The sequence below is a fragment of the Pteropus alecto genome, unplaced genomic scaffold, assembly GCF_000325575.1.
Source record: "Pteropus alecto unplaced genomic scaffold, ASM32557v1 scaffold95, whole genome shotgun sequence".
NCBI lineage: Eukaryota > Metazoa > Chordata > Mammalia > Chiroptera > Pteropodidae > Pteropus > Pteropus alecto.
The window spans coordinates 13,646,277-13,658,253 of NW_006441071.1; the positions used below are offsets into that span (position 1 = coordinate 13,646,277).

At 32.5% G+C, this 11,977-nt stretch overlaps 1 protein-coding gene and 1 pseudogene across 3 annotated transcripts in view; both read left to right on the top strand.

Annotated features, from left to right (window-relative positions):
- RFX3 (regulatory factor X3) overlaps window positions 1-11,977 on the top strand; it is a 260,761-nt gene that overhangs the window by 72,956 nt on the left and 175,828 nt on the right. The gene's annotated exons all lie outside the window — the stretch shown is intronic.
- LOC112485073 lies at window positions 1,010-1,128 on the top strand (annotated as a pseudogene).

Here is an 11,977-nt window from a genome sequence, read left to right on the forward strand (position 1 = left end):
TTATAAATCTTAAAATTTGATAGTGTTGTTAATCATCTTTTTTCTTCCTTTTCAAAGTTCTTTTGGCCATTCTATGTCTTTTGAGTTTTCATATAAATTTGAAAATAAGCTCGTCAATTTCTATGAAGAAAAAGCCTATTCGAATGTGGATTTGGATTGCATTAAATCTTTAGATCAACTTGGGAAGGATTGATATTTTAACACAATTGTATAACCCATGAACAAGTAATGACTCTTATTTATTTATGTCTTTAATTTCTGTCAGAAGTGTTTTGTAGTTTTCAGCATACAAGTCTTACACATCTAGTGTAAGGTTTATCCCTTAGTATTTCATATGTACTGATGCAATTGTAAATGGTAACTTTTAAAATCTTGTTGTTAGTAAATAAATATACGATTGATTTTTGAATATTGATCTTATATTCCACAACCTTGTTAAACTCACTAGTTCTTATAGCTATTTTATAGATTCTGTCTGATTTTCTATGGAGAAGATCATGTTGTTTATGAATAAAGTTTTAATTCTTTCTTTAAAATTTGGATACTTTTTCTTTTTCTTGCCTGATTGGACTGGCTAAAACCTCCAGAGAACAATGTTGAATAGAAGCAATGAGAGCAGCCATTTCTGTCTTATTCCTGATCATAGGGGAGAAGCATTCAGTCTTTCACTGTCAAGTATGATGTTAACTGTAGATTTTTCAAGATACTTTTATCAGGCTGAGGAAATTCCCTCTTATTGCTACTTTGCTAAGAACTTTTATCAGGAGTGGACATTAAATTTTGTCAAATACTCTTTTGGTGCCTACTTAGATAATCATAAGGTTTTCCTTTTTTAATTTCTTAATATTTAATTCTATTTAAACAAGGCATGAAACCCTGAAATAGCTTCAAAATCCTGAGATTGACCCCACTTGGTCTTGATGTTGTATTCTTTATGGACATTGTTGGAATCAACTTTTTAGAATTTTTATATTTACATTTATGAGGATATGTCTATAAGTTCTTTATGGTCTGTGGCCATGCTACCCTGAACAAGCCCAATCCCGTCTGATCTCGGAAGCTAAGCAGGGTCAGTCTTGGTTAGTACTTGGATGGAAGATCACTTAGGAAGACCAGGTGCTGTAGGCGTAAAAAATAAAAAAATAAGGGATTGTAAGCTGACAAGGTCCTTGCAATCTGTGAAGTCAACTAAGGGTTGCCTCACCTAAAAACATATATATAAATTCCTTATAAGTTGGAAAGTATTTTTATGCTGTAATTTTTGGGAAAATTGTTAGGATTATTTCTTCATTAAATGTTTGATGCCTTTTGAGCCTAGAGTATTTTTTGTGGGAAGGTTTTACTACACATTCAATTTCTTTAATAAAGTTTCATTTAAACTATTTCTTCTTGAGTGAGCTTTGATAATTTGAGTCTTTGAAGGAATTAAGCATTTATTCTAAGTTATAAAATTTATTGGCATAATGTTATAATATTTTCATATTATCTGTAGATTCCGTAGTGGTGTTGTTACACTCATTCCTGACATTACTAGTTTATATATTTTAAAAACATTTTTCTGACCTGTCTGTGTAGAAGTTTATCAATTTTATTGACCCTTTCAAAAAATGAATTTTTGCTTTCATTGATTTTTTTTACCTATTTTCAGTTTTCTGCATAATTGAATTTTGCAGTGATCTTTATTATTTTCTTCCTCTGCTTACTTTGGGCTTCATTTACTCTTCTTTATCTGGTTTCTTAGGGTGGAAGCTGAGGCCATTAAGTTGAGACTTTTCTTCTTTCCTAATATAAATGTTTTTTGTACTATAAGTTTTTCTGTAAGTGCTGCTTTAGCAGCATCCCTCAATTTTGATATGATATGTTTTTATTTTCATTCAGTTTAGTATACTTTTTAGTTCCATTTTTGATTTCTTCTTTAACTCTTTGGTTATTTAGAAGTATCTTATTTAGTTCAAAGATATTTGGGAGTTTTCCAGACTCTTTCTGTTATTGTGTTCTAATTTAGTTGTGATCAGGAGCATACTTTGTATAACTTCAATCCTTTTAAATTTGAGACTTGTTTTATGATTGGAATCTTATATACCTTGGATTTCTCTTAAGTTTTTGCTTTGTGTATTTTGAAGCTTGGTTATTAGGTGCTTAAACATTTAGGATTTTTATGTCTTCTTGATTAATTAACCATTTTAATGAAATTATCCTCTGTATTCCTAGTACCAGTTCTATTCTGAAATCAACTTTTTCTGGTATTAGTATAGATACTCTAGATTTCTTTAGACTAGTTTTAGTATGCTGTGTCTTTTTTCTTTTTCTTTTTCTTTTAACGTATTTGTGTCTGTATTTAAAATACATTTCTTGAAAGGAAGCATATTGTTGGGTATTGCATTTTTAGGAGTTTGATAATATCTGCCTTTTAATTGGAGTATTTAGATCATTTACATTTACTTTGATTGTCAATATGGTTCATTTTAAGTCTTTTGTCTTGCTATTTGTTCTCTTTGTCCTATCTGTTCTTCGTTCCCTATTTATTTCTACCTTCTTTTTTTGTTGTTGTTTGTTTTTTGTTGTTTCCCTCATGGTTTCTAGATACTCTAAGCATACTGATTGTTATCTTAGGTTAGCTTCAGTTTATTTAAAGGTAAATGTAGACTTTTTATGTCAACTTCTCAAAGCTTGAATGTATAATGTCTTCTGTTTTTGATTTGGGATTTATAGGGGTTATTTTGCTAATCCTAAGAAATATCCTGCTAATTTTATATTTGCCATAATACTTAGATGTTAATGTAGATTAATATTGTAGTTGGTTTTGAATGACCCTTTTTAGGATCAACTATTGACTTCTGTGCTTGTCTGGTTCCTTGATGCAAGAGTCTATATGAGGAGGTGACACACTTGGAGCCTCATGAGGGCCATCTGGAGAACCAGCATAGAGAAGCCAGCTTGTATTCCTGGGCCTATCAGTATTTATCGATCTCGATTCAGGACTCTCTTTCATTTTATTTAGGGAGAAAGGCAATTTCTGTTTAGAAAGGAATGGCATGAAGAAAAGAAAAAGGAAAGATGCAGTTAGTTTTGAGTAATGCTGTGGTTATTTTATCAGTTTTGGAAACAGGCAAATTAGCATTTATCTATTTTGAATCCTAGGAAATGGCAAGTTATGATTACAAGTGTGTGGTCTCCTAAGAGGCCAAAGCTCCACTCGGCTTGGCCTGGAACTGAGAAAAAGAACTCCAAATTCCTTCTTTTTTGAAGTTGCCTTGTTCCTAGAGGATTTCCTTGAAATAGTTTAGTCACTAAAGCACTTTTGTTGAAATAGTTCTAGTTTCTATAAGATATGTAAATCAGAGTATTCTTGTTTATCTTGTATTCTAAGTCTAACTTGTAAAATTGCAAAGAAGCAAAATATGGTATATCCGTGTTAAATGCAGGTGCTTTCTGCCCTGTTTACTTCAGACAGTTGAGTGTCTAGAATGGTTAGGACTGATGATTTGTAAGCCGATGAATGGATGCCAAAAACTAAATGTCTCTTGAGTACAGTGGAGCCTATAGTCTAGTCTCCATGAATATTAGGGCCCTGTGCCAACTCGAGTTGGCTTAATTTTGCAAGCAGGGGCCCTTTGCAGAAGGATTCATGGTAATTAACCAATTCAAAGTGCAATATTTTCCTTTCATTAATTTGGCAGAAAACAACTAAATATCTACAGCAAGAATGTTTTTGACATTTTCATTTGCTGCTTGGAAAATAATGGATATTTTGAATTGTACTATAAAAGAAAACTGCTAGGATTTTTGTTTTTTCATTTTAACTTCCTAACAAAAATATGAATTACTCAATTAGCAATAATTTTTTTAAAAATTAAGTAGGAATAGTTGGCTGTGGAGGTGACTAGAATTAATTAATATTTGATGTGATTAGCTTGTAGAAGATTCTTAGTTTATTGGCTTACACCCAATAATTGGTTTTTATATCTCCTTCCTTGTATGTCTGGGAAATAGGATTCCAGTTGGGTGTGATAATTTCCTATCCTTTCTCCTTTCTTGAGTTTATTTCTACTCTAAGTATTGCATAGACTTTGTCTCTCTTTATTTTGAGTTAAAGAAATATTTATCTAAATCAGCTTATTCTAATAATTATTAGATTTTAACTTTAAAAAGTATAGTTAGGACCAGCCACTTCATATGAAAGTAGTATTCTGAATAATTTTGGAACTAAAGGTCAAGTGATAGCAAACTTTTCCCTAGAAGAATTATAGAAGTCTTTATTTGCTTTAGAGTATGTTAGGCTTCATATAAATGCTCTTATCTTTTGACTGCATTTACCCTTTTACTGTAGATATAATTTGTTTAATAATACTCAAACCTTTGATTACTAGGCACTACCTGTCGAGAACTTGATGATTCCTCAATTTGACATTTTCCCTTGCTGCAACTTTGACATATTTTATTTGTATATTTTTGCTTCTGTATAGTCTTTATAAATTAGAGATAAATATTTAAGTAGAAAGATACAGCCTTATTTTTAATATGTTGGTTTTTAAGTATCGGAAACCCATTTCAATCTATTTAAAAACAGAATCGTGGAAAGATATTAAGATAATGCCTGAAATCCCAAAGAACAGTTTGACCTCATGAGAAACTGGAATTCTCTATCAATAAAGTCATTAGGAACCAAGGTAGTACTTTCCTCATCTTTTATGTTTGCTTCTTTTATGTTCTTCATTCTTTATAATTACTTTCAGATGCACATGACTAAATATAGTAGTTTACCACTAGTCCTTAGTTAATCAATCAGAGTATCCAGACTAGACAGAGACCTCAGTTACAAAAATTCCAAGAAAGAGAATGTGGTCCAGCTTGGGTCAGGTATCTACCCCTGATCTAAATAGCTATTATTGACAGAGCAGCATCATAAAGTACAAATTTGGCTGCTATGGCCCCACTCGTATAAAAAACAGTCTTTTTTACCTTAAGAGGCATCTGCATTTTAAAGATAGGACAATGAAAGAAATTTTCTGTGAACATAAATAATTATTTTTTCAATCTACAAATTTTTTTTATGCCTATGTGTGTCAAAAACTGTGAATTTGTAGGGATTCAGTGATAAATGAGGCAAATGCAGTTCTTGACCTTGAGAAGCTAATATTCTAGTAGGGGGAATGGAGTCATAAAAAGTCAGCATATAAGTAAATAATTATAAAATGTGATTAGTGCTTTGAGAAGACACATAGGGCTGAGATAGAGAAACCCATTTGAAGCAAATAGGGAGAATGAGGGTACTTACTCTGCACCCCTTTCTGAATAGGTGACATTTATGTTTAGACTCAAAGGATTAGGGGAGGATGTTTCTATCAGAGAAAGTAGTATGTACAAAGGCCTTGAAGTACAAGGAACATGGATAGAATCCTTAAGGAAATAAAAGATCATTATAGATGCAACAGAGAGTTTGGGGTTAATTTGTCAGTAACAACTAACTTTTGTACTATCTACATGAACCAAGACTGTGATTTAATTGAGTACTGTCTATTACAAAATCTACCATGTTAATGAGACAGCTAGATTTGATAAGCTTAAATGCTAGGGTGAACATAAAAAGGAATGAGCCTTATAAGTGCTGGCACACAACAATGCTACAAGCCAAAACATGACATTATTTTAAAAGCTTATTTTTTTTTATTCGTTTAATCCTTAAATATTTGTTGATTGCTTTATTATGTTTCACACACAGTTCTAGGCACTGAAGTTTCACAGTAAATAATTAGATAGGTTCCCTCTTCTCGCGGAGCTTATCAGAACCTTGCTACTCAAAATATGAACCTTTGACCAGCGTCATCATCATTCAACTGAGGGATTGTTTAAAATTCAGAATCTCAGACTTTACCCAGACTTACCGAATCAAGAATCTGCATTAAGATCCCCATATGGTTAGTATGTACAATAAAGACTGAGAAGCACAGTTTTAAAGCAAGAGTTGGTAAATTACGGCCTTTGGCCAAATCCAGCTGGTAGCCTGTTTTTATAAATAATGTTCTATTGGGAAAGCCATGCCTATTTGTTTATATGGCTCTATGGCTGTTTTCATTCTACAATGGCAAATTTGAACAGTTGCAGCAGAGACTCTTTGGGCCCACAAAGCCTAAAATAGCGACTGTTTTGCCCTTGTCAGAATAAGTGTGCTGCATTTTGTTCTAGAGTATAAACAAATTGCTTGTTTGATTGTGAAAAGGTTAGGGAATAGGTAGTGTTTTAACTCTTCTGAAAAGGAGTGGTTTAATGCATTGTTAGCCTGTAATCTGTAATCCAAATGAAATACATCGAAGTCTGATGTATAAAACATACTTAAAAATTCAAAAGAATGAGTCAGACTTTGTGACTGGTACAGTTATGAAAATTGAAGGACAGGCCATAGGAGATTTAAGAATGTTGATGTCATTATGATGAATAATAAGAATATAATAATATAAATTTATTTAGTCTTTAAAAACTTATTTTACCAAGTGCTTTTGAGGCACAGTTGTTCATTTGATGCTAACAGTATTCTGGAGATTGCCAGAACATATGTTTGTATGTCTTATTTTATTTTTGAGGATTTGAGACTAAAAAAAGTCAAGTGTTTTGCCAATGAATACAACAGTAATTAAACTTGATTCAATGGTTAGTTCCTAGCATGCTATCCATCTTTCATGCCAAGCTTTAATACAGAGCACTCTGCTTTTATTATCCTAAGTGTTAGATTTACTTGTAAAATTTCTTTTGAATGTCATTGAAGACATTTTATTCTCTTAAATGCTTTTTTTTCTCTTGCTGAAATTATGTTTACTCTGAACATAGAGTATTTCCGTTATTATAAGACAGTAATGTTTTGAATACAGAAAATCTCTTGCTCAAACAGCCATGAGTCATAAATAAGAGAACCTGGAAAAGTTTGTGACACTAGTAACCTAAGTCACCTAAGGTTTGAGATTTTGTGAGTTCTCAATGTGATTATTATAATCTTGGCTCTGAAAATGGACTGTGGGTTGGAACCTGCTGCTTAGACAGGAATTTGAGATTTTGTGGGCTGCTCCAAAAAGATTGAGGGCTTTGAAATAGAAAGAGACACCAAGGCCACGTCTCTATTGTAGAAAGCAAATATAAAGCAGTTATGAAGCAGTTATGAAGATAACTTCTACTACCTGGTAACTTTAATAAGGCCATTCAGATACCTAGCTACCCTGAGTATTATCTGCCCAGAATCATCCAATTACTTTACAAGTGAATTCAGTTCAAGCAAACCAAAAAGATCGGAGGGAAATGGGTTAAGGATGAGAATAGCAGTTCTGGAAATTTAAAGGGAAAAATGCCTGGAGGCCTCACATCCTAGAATCAGGCCGTCAAGTTGGGTGAGAGACTAAGATTCCTAGCAAATCTGAAAACAATCGCTAATTCATGCCTATCTACACACACACAATTTTATAATTACAAATTATAATATATTTATATTTTATGACTGTGTTAGTATGAAGACTGTATTGAGAAATGTTAAACATTTTTGTTAACCTAAAATTTTAGTTATTCTTATGATTAAAAAAAAATAAAACATTTTTTCGGCCTCTGAAAGTATTACGGGCTCTATCTCTTAATCATTTGCATGAGTGCCCAATGTGCCCAATGGATAAGTCGGCCCCTATCTCTTAATCATTTATGTGAGTTAGCATAACAGGTATCTAAATAAATTGAGAAACCAGGGCTTTACAAAAATCTGCTCCCTCTGCTCCCTTTGTGGGACCATCCATTATGTATAAATGTTTTTTAAATTTTTAAAACTTTGTGATGTTTACTTTGATTTCTCATTTAAATCTCTTGTTGTCTGGGGAACAGACTGATGTTTCCACAGTCTTTAGATAAAGCTAAGAAGACTTTTCAGACACTTCTGAAAGTTGAAATCAGACCAATTTCAGAAATTTGGAAATAAGAACAATTTGATAATTTGAGGGTTTTCTTTTTCAATTATTTTTATTGTGACTTAAATAAAAAAGTAAGGAAACATACTTTAACAAAGGAAGGAATATCTAGGCAGTTTGGTAATAGAGTACTGTTGATATTTTGCCTATGCTATTATTCATGGAAAATGTAAGGTGAGTATGGGAAGAAAGACTTTTAAAATTGAATTTAAAATATATTGCTTTAAATTCAGAAATTCTACAAAACTATTGACAATATTTTGAAAGTATTCCGTCACCATTATAAAGTCTTAAAGTTCTAAAATATCAAAATTATTTAGCACTATATGTGTGTTTAACACAGGATCATAAATTATACAAATTGAGGTCAGGGAGAGAAGAAGACATATACATTAAGAGAATGAAAAAGAGAAATATGAAATAAAAACCAAGACAAAAATAAATGTTTAATGTGGACAAGTGCTTCTGCCACTGGCCTTGATGGAGTAACTATTACTGGTCTAACCCTCCTCCTATAAACAATAGTAAAACTTAAAAAAATATATGAGGCAACTATTCGCAGACGTTGGGCAAGAGGCTGTACAAAACTGTGTTGTTGGTAGGAGGCAACCTATAAGAAGAGCCCTGTGTGTGCCCTGGCTCTCTGCTTAAAGACAATTTCCTGACAGTGTCACTGGGAGCTGGAGTCCAAACAGAAACAGTGGTACCTCTGAACTGAGAAGGCAGAGAGCAGAATTTAGGACTGTTGAAGCAGCTGGAATCTGGAGCAGGACACCAGAAACAAAATAGCTGTGCAGAAACGGAGGTCCAGAATTCTGAATGTGGGTTCCCCATGAGTCCTTGGCTGAGAGAGGGACAACATATTTGCCAAATGAGACTCTGTGAGCTTACTGAAGATCTGAGAATGGAAAGACATATTAAAGAATTTTGATAAACTTTGAAGTTCTGCCACAGGTAGCGCAGAGGACATCATTAACATCCTCAGCATCCAGCTGAGAACCAAAAAGTTCATACCTTATTATGTCCTACAGTAAGGCTTACTGTAGACCTACCATAACAAGTTTAAAACTAGACCTCAGTAAAATCTACAAGGAAGACAAAGATAGAAATTTGATCCTGTCAAACTAAAGGAGCTCACAAAATACCTTGAGCTTTCCTGAAAATCATCCCAACAAGACATAAACAAATGCAAGATATTCAGCCAGTAATTATATTGCCTGAAAGCAAAAGACATCACTCTTCACAGGAACATAGCCAAATCAGAATCTAGGTTCTCTGTGCTCTGTTACATTTTATTATGACGATGTTTAATACATGATAAAAAAAATTAGTAGACACGGGGGCAAAAAAAAACAAAAAACAAAAAAATCCCAGGAAAAATGTAACCCCTAGTTCGGAAAAAATAAAATCAATAGAACAGAACTTGAGATGGCCTACATGTTAGATTTAGCAACAAAGGCTTAAATATGGATGGTCATATAAGGACTTGAAGAAAACTAACAACTAGTATGTTCTTAATGAATTGGACAGATAAGAAATCTTGGCAGAGAAGTGGAAACTATAAAAAGAGCCAAATGGAAATTCTAAAACTGAAAATAATAATAACTGTAATTAAAAATTTGTCGAGCTTAGCATATTGGAGATGGTAGTAAAATCATGAACTTGAAGTGTGTCAATAAAATTTATTCAGTTTGAAGAACTTAGAAAAAAATGTCTGAAAAAAATGAACAAAGATTCAGGGACTTAAGGAACAACACCTAATGGTCTAGCATATGTGTAATAGGAGTCACAGAGAAGAACATGTGAATGGGGCATAAAAAGTATTCAAGAAATAATGGTTGAAAATTTTTCATATTTAAAAAACATCAACTTACACATCCAAGAAGCTCAGCTAACGCCAAACAGAATGAATAAAATGTAATGTGCCAAACCTCAACACATTATAATTAAACTGCTGAACTATCCAGTGGTCATTATGCTGGTGATGAGATTGTCAAGTGGCTTTAAGTATTCCACCACCATTCTAAAAGGAGCAATTAAATTTATCCTACATGTGGAAGGATATAGCACAGGGAAGGTAGGACTGTTTTATACATTTAAAAATATGGAATCGGACAGTCTTTCTACATGCCTGAGTCTATTTAAAAATTTTAAAAAATTACTTTTTTATATTATAAAAGTAATACAGGCTCATTGGAGAAATATGTAATATTATAAAAATAGAATATTATTTGTGATGACATGGTTTTTGACCTTTTTATTCTGCCATGTTTTCTTTGTTTTTACCAAGCAGTGGGGAATTATAAAAAAGATATGCAAAATTTTCTTAAGACATATTACTTTTTAAAAGAAATTCTAAATTCTGATCTTAAAGTTTTTATCTTTAGTTGGGGACTGATATCCTTTCTGTGAGAAAAGTTCAAGATGAATTCACTGTCTGAATATGTATATATGTATGTGTGTGTATGTATGTGTGCGTGTGTGTGTGTGTATACATATATATAATTTTAGAGATAACCAATTATGGATGAGAAATTCACAGACTTGAGGAGCATGAATATTTCTCATAATTTTTTTTTATATTAGCCAGAATACATATTTTCTTTTTTCATAAAATAAGATAGTCAACTATGTTTTTCAGTAAATAAGATAGTCTCCATTTTGGGGAAGATATTATTCTGCTAAAATGTTTTACAGATCCTTATGAATATTTAAAAAGACTTTTTCAGTCAAGTAATATTTGGACAAAATGACATCGAAGTGTTTTTGTACCTGAAGATCACCAAAGACAGCCTCCTTTTTCTTATTTATTTAGATATTTTTATCAGAGGAATCTAACTAGAATCTGCAGTGGTTCTCAGAATTCCAAAGTGGTGAGACCAATTAAGTTTTTTCTTACCAGTATTTAATTTTTCTTTTCTATAAAGTTTTGAACTAAAATATTTAAAATGATAAGTCACATTAACACTGGGAAACTTTGCTTTTAATAGCAGCTTTCTATTTAACAATTTTACCATCTGGTAGCTTTGTAGTCTGGTTGTTAGAAGTTCTGTATTTGTATCCTCAAGGCTCTGATTTATTTGGGACCTGGAACAGAGTTTAAGAATAATAGAAACTTTGTGGAGCAATGGCTACTTGTGTTGTTCACATTTCCTTCATCTTTTTGGAGCTGAAATTCAGAAGTTGATGGTTCTTTGACCTAACTTCTAGTGGATAGTGGCAGATTAAGAATAGAGATTGAAAACAAATATTTCATTTGTTTTCACCCCACCAGCACCAGAATTACTGTATTAATAAATTTGGCTATAAATTCCAAAACCAGTCTTTAAATCTTATTGACATTTTGTGCATTCCAGTCTCTTTTTCTTTGCATGAAGTTCCTACCTTTTCAATTTTTGTTGGAAGTAATAAAAACCTAATTTAAAAAAATATTTAAATGAATTTAAGCCACAAATAAAATACGTTAGCTAATGTTAACTAAAAAGTCCAAAGATAGGGCTACTTTGGAAATGATTCAGTGGCTCAGTGACTTCCATTTCTTTTTTCTGCTTTCCGTTGTTTCATTCTGATACTCCTGTCTTGGTTCTGCCATGGCTTCTAGTACCACCTAAGGTTTATTGTTTCCACATTTACCTTCACTGAGAAAAAGAGTTTTTGTCTTTTATTTCTAATAAAAGCCTTGGTATTTATTCTGGTTCAACCAGGGGGTAGGTCTTATTTTCACCTCAGAACTAATCACTTTGGCCATGATGTTGGAAAGTCCTAATTGTTGTATGCTGAATTGTGTATTCTATCCCTGGAGTAAAATGTGGAGATAACTTCTTTGGAAAGTTTCTATCCCCAAATGAAAGGTCTAGCTTTGGGAAAAGAAAAAGGGGAGTAAATGTGAGGGGAGGTGATTAATGTCCATCACAAAAGTCATCATCTTTTACATCTATCTACCTGTAGCTTACCTTACCTTTAAGATATACTTTAAATCTAAACTTTCTCTCATTCCTAAAAAAGAGGGAACTCTTTTTTTCCCCTGAACAGTAGGGAAA